Below are 5,827 nucleotides of genomic sequence, written 5' to 3'. Positions count from 1 at the left end.
GTTTAGTAAAATTGTTTTTAATATTTAAAATAATTTTAATAAATATAAATATAATAAAAAATAAATATAGATATTTATAATATATAAAATTATGTCAAACCTTTTAATTTTTAAAGACATTAGTTAAAAACACAAGAATTAATCGGATCAAACATGATAAAATTTGGAACTTACTTTGGATTGAATTATGGATACTTTTTTATTTTTTAAATATGTTAATCCAATCAGATATATGGTACTTAGATAAATTTTTATTTGTTTAATATGTGATTATAATTAATTATAGTAGAGTACATATAAAATACATACGAAATACATAAAAAAATATATGTAGTTAACCGAATCTGCTTTTTTTTTCTCTCTTATTCACTTGTTTTAAATTTAATTCCAAATTTCTTATCAAATATTCAACTATAAATAGGTTCTCTCAATCCATTATTTGCATAGTACTGCTGAGGTAATTAATATATATTCATAATCAATTATCAAATAATCAAGCGGTATTATGGTTATTCTCTGGTGTTCTAAGCATGATGTTTATAATGTCTGCCATCTAAACAGAGAAAAAATTTGACGAAACAAAATAAACAAAAGAACAAAAGAAATGAATATGTTTTTAGTAATAGTAAATGTAATAAAACTGGAAGAGTATATAGATTATCTAAATGGCCATTAATTTCACATTATTTTTTCTCTGTTACTACTTACTAGTTTTATATCGAATTATTTTTACTTAATTTTTTTGGGATTTAACCTCATTATTTATTAAAAACAGCATAATTATTATAATTGATAAATCAAAATACATTAAAGTAACTTTTACAAGATATAAGTGATAAAAATTACGTTTAGTAAAATTGTTTTTAATATTTAAAATAATTTTAATAAATATGAATATAATAAAAATAAATATAAATGTTTATTATATATAAAAAATTTTTAAAACCTTTTAATTTTTAAATACATTAGTTAAAAACAAGAATTAATCGGATCAAACTTGATAAAATCTAAAATTTATCTTGGATTGACTTGTTGATACTTTTTTTTATTTTTAAATAAGTTAATCCAATCTGATATATGTTACTTAGATAATGTTTTATTAGTTTAACATGTGGTTATAATTAATTATAATACAAAATATATAAAAAAGTACATAAGAAATACATAAAAAAAATATATGAAGTGTAACCACCTAATACTTTTTTTTTATTTTTTTATTCATTTCAAAATTTTTAAAATAAGAAGAACTCATTTTTCTATTTAATCAACAAAATTTTTTATTTTAGATTTCATATATATAATAAATAAAAACAAACATCATAAACACCATTGCAGTCAATCAATAAAGAGTAAATAAGATACACAGATAATCTTAATTTTTTTATTTTGCATAACTATGGCTAAAATATAAGTGCTTAATGTTCTGTATCTATGTTCTTGATATTTTTAGCTTAATCAAATAGCGTATTGCTTTGCACCCAGGGACGGATCCAAGTGCAATGGTGTGGGGACAAACGCCCCCACTAAAATTTGAAATTTTTTTGAGTAGTATATGATAATAATATTTATTTACCCCATTAGATTATTAAATTTGATTCCATAATAATTTTTTACTCAACTTTTGGTATTTAATCGTCAATTTAAAAGTTTTATATTAGATATTCGTTAGAATGATCAATTCTCAGATTTAAACAAAATTATTGTTTTTTTAGATCAACTAAAAAAAATATTATTTATCTTCTTTTCAAATTAGCTTTAATTTTTATGTAAATGTACATAAAAAATAATTATTTGTATAAAATATATATTAAAATATAAAATACATATTAAAAATAAGTTAAACAATACATATATTTATACACAGATATATAGTGGTTAATAGATAATTTAATATTTAATTTTTATATACACATATTATTTTTATTATAAAAAAAATTATCGTGTTATATAAATTTTGCCCCCACTACCAAAATTTTATGGATCCGTCACTGTTTGCACCGCATTGTTCCTGGGGATGGTACAGAAGAAGGGGTGAGAAACAAAAGTTTCTCATTAGTTTATCTATATGGTGTCATTTTATCAATCTTCAACCACTCTAAGTTTTAAAATGAAACAATGATAATGCAATGTTTTTCAATTATTATTTTCAAAAGATTTTGTTAGTTGGAGTAGTGTGACTTTTAGATGTTTCTCATGTTATGAGATACGTGACTTACAACAAAATGCTCGTAACGTTAAAATATATAAAATGCAAACTCATAAACCTTGATTTAATGTTCTTGTAAGTCATAAAGCAAGGCAAAATAAAAAAGAGAATAATAATAATATTGGCATAAATAAATCAACCAGAATGAACTTTTGAATAAAATAATAATAATAAATCATAAATCAAACAAAAATAATTTTTGGATAAAAGAATGATCCTTAAATGAAAAAAAAACATAATCATGAATTAAATAGAAAGGATCTTTGATCTTTGAGTAAAATGAAAATAATAAACATAATCATAAATCAAACAAAAAAATAAAAAAAAAAACAATCATAATCACACATTGGTATTATATACAATTGAAAAATTTTTAAATGTACCAAGAAATACCGGTATTTCAGTTGTTTTAACTGTTGATTTTAATTAATATATTATATATATATTTTTATAATTCAGTCAACGGTTAAAACAATTGAAACACCGGTGTTCTCGACTTCTCGGTATATTTAAAACTCTTCCTATACAATTATACATGCATTTGCCAGAGTTTAATTTGAGGGAAAAAGAATGATTATTCTTAAATCATGGTACCCAATGTTGTTTTAGCTGAAACGGAAATTGACATTTTGAAATTTAACCGATGAAGCAGATGTTATCAGAAATGAATTAAATGGAAGTTATGTCCTTGAAAGTTGAAATGATGATACGAATTTTAGTGAATGGAAAACCAAACAGAAGCCTAGGAAGTAGGAAGGAACTAAGGTTCCCGTGACCAAAATCGTAACAGCTTTTAATAAAGTTTATTGATATGTCATTGTTGTATCTTTGTCCATTCCGTGGCGGCTCCATTCTCAGTTTCCGTATTTTTCTATTTGGTTTTCTACCCTCAGAGAGGTCCTAGAACCTTCATTGACTCTTCTTTTTGGGTTTCATTTTTTTTTAATCTGAATTGACTTTTCTCTTTGGTTGGAAATAATAACAAAAAATCTGATCAGTTTAGAGAGAGAGAAAGAGATGGTTGGTGAAAAATAAAAAAATTAACTTTAAAATACTATTGATTTACAGATTTTGTTTTTGATATTGGAGTAGCAATGATATTTTTTCAAAATGTAGGTTGATGGGTGTTATTCTCAAATGTGGAACTATTTAATTAGATAAACAAAAATTGGATTGTCCGATTTGTGAGAAGTACAGAAATCGGACCGTCATTTGTGAGAATACAAAAATCGGACTAAGAGATTTGTGAAATCGGACCGAGGGATTTGTGAGAGAACAGAAATCGAAGAATTTCTGTTAAAAAAATTAAAAAATTTGAAGTATAGAAATCAGACCTCTGATTTGTGTATTTTCCACACTTTTGAAAAATACCAAAAATTACAATGTTAAAGTATATCACCACTTTTACTTCCATATAAAAAAAAAGCCATTGATTTAAGTGTAATATAATTTGCTTTTTGCGATTGCAAAAAGGTCTTTTGTGCGGATTGCAAAAAGAATTTTATATTCATATCTAATTTTTTTAGACAGAAAAATAATTTTCTTTTGTCAAAATGAAAAATAAATAAATGTGCGGGCTAGATATGTTTTGGGCTTGGCTGGGAGTAATGCTGGGCTTCTAGGCCTTTTATAACATATGAACTTGGCCCAATGTTATGAAGATAAAACAATATCTTAAAAAAAAAAAACAGCAATATTCTTCTTTATTTCTTTTAATGATTTTTACCTCCTTTGATTTGGAGTTATGATTCTTCATATCATACTCCCTTTCTTAATTAAAAAGAAAAAGAAAAACGTAAAGAACAATGTTGTTCAATTGTTCTCATTGATAACACACTAATCAATATTTTAGTGGAATTGCACATTATAAAAGCTATTAATTAATTTTTGGATAATTGACCTCTCACTGTCTTATATATGTTGCAACTATCATCACTTTAATCCAAATATGTCAATGTTATATGGATTCAATTGGCTTGTAGAATTAAATGAATGAATATATGCTTTCAATTAGACAACACTGTATGCTCCATTCTCCATTGTTTCATCAAGATTAGATGTGACTTAATTAATTACATCTACTTTTTTGTGACACTGATGAAAGCTCATATCAACAAGCACAAAGTCAAAGGAAGGAAAAAGAAACGGTTTGGGAACAAATTTAATATCGATTCGATTTGATTATCTTGTCTCCTATTCTTTTGTTTTTCACATTGATGATTTTCTTCGGGTAACTTGAATTATATGGGAAAATAGATATCTTCTATAGCGATATGTCTATAAGGGGGTGCCAAGTTCCCAAAAATAATTTCTACATGTAATCTTATTGTAACAAAAGCGCCGAATAGCGACGATTTATTTTTTTAAAAAAACCAATCTAAGTGATTTTTAACTGGAATTCTTTAGCTTATAAGAGTTAATTATTGCAGCGATTTTTAGAAACTGCTGGTATAACAGCCATTAAATTGATTATGCATACATACTGAATAATTTTTGAGATATTATATCACTCTATTATTAGAGGTTGTTAAAACATCAAGTTTATTTGAGTTAGTTATGTACATCACTGAAGATGGTCTTCGTGTGCCAAAAGTAGCCGGACGTTGGTTACGCAATTAGTCTGTTAAAGTACTTTTGACACACATAAGCCATCTTCTGTGGTTACAATTGTTATTTTATTCTTATATGAATACATTTGTCAGCGTCTGTATCTTTTATGGATATAAATGATAATTTATTTTTATGTTAAAAATAAAACATAAAATAAAAATACAACCGAATTAGAATTTTTTCTTTTTCTTTTTTTTTCTTTTCTTTTGTTCGCCTCAGCTGTTTTATTATTTTAACTATAAATTAATCAATTTTTTAAATAATTATTTATATTGTTAATATAAAATATAATTATTTTTGTTAATATGATATTATGTAATTAGATATAAATATAAAATAAAATATATCAAAATTAAATTCTTGATATATATAGGAATTAGGAAAGGTAAAAATGACTAAGTAAAACTTACATATATATGAGGTATCCTTGTAATTAAGGAGAAAATGGAGATTAAGTTAAAGATTAAGGTGGAAGAAGAGGAGCACAAGTGTGGTTGAAGGAATGGGCAATGGACCCATGTTGGTCCCCATGATAGGGAGCCATAATAGCCGGCCAAAATTTCCATCTCACATTATCAAACAAACAACAATGAGGTGTAAGATAAGGGGACTCTTTCTCTCTCCCTCTCTCTCTCTCTCTTTGCCCCTACCACCAAATCAAAGTTACCTAGGTCACTTTCTTCTCTTATAAAAATTATATAAATCAATTTAGATTAGTCGACTGGTTAACTCATTCGTCTGCTTAAATAAATATCAGGAGTTTAAATCATACTTTGTGTATGTAACAACTTATTAATCAGCGATAGACTCTTAAAAGAACTAAAATTCGCATCGTTTAGTTCTTGATCTATCAGATTAGAAATATTACAGACAACCAAAAGTTTACAAAAAAATATTATGTATTATTATTATATATTTTATTTTTATATCATAAAAAATATACAAAGAATTTACAAAAAAAATAGTATAAATATGATTTTTTGTATTTTTAAATTTATCAATTTATTTACT

This window comes from Arachis ipaensis, chromosome B06 (assembly GCF_000816755.2).
Source record: "Arachis ipaensis cultivar K30076 chromosome B06, Araip1.1, whole genome shotgun sequence".
Lineage (NCBI taxonomy): Eukaryota > Viridiplantae > Streptophyta > Magnoliopsida > Fabales > Fabaceae > Arachis > Arachis ipaensis.
This window is presented reverse-complemented; position numbering follows the sequence as displayed.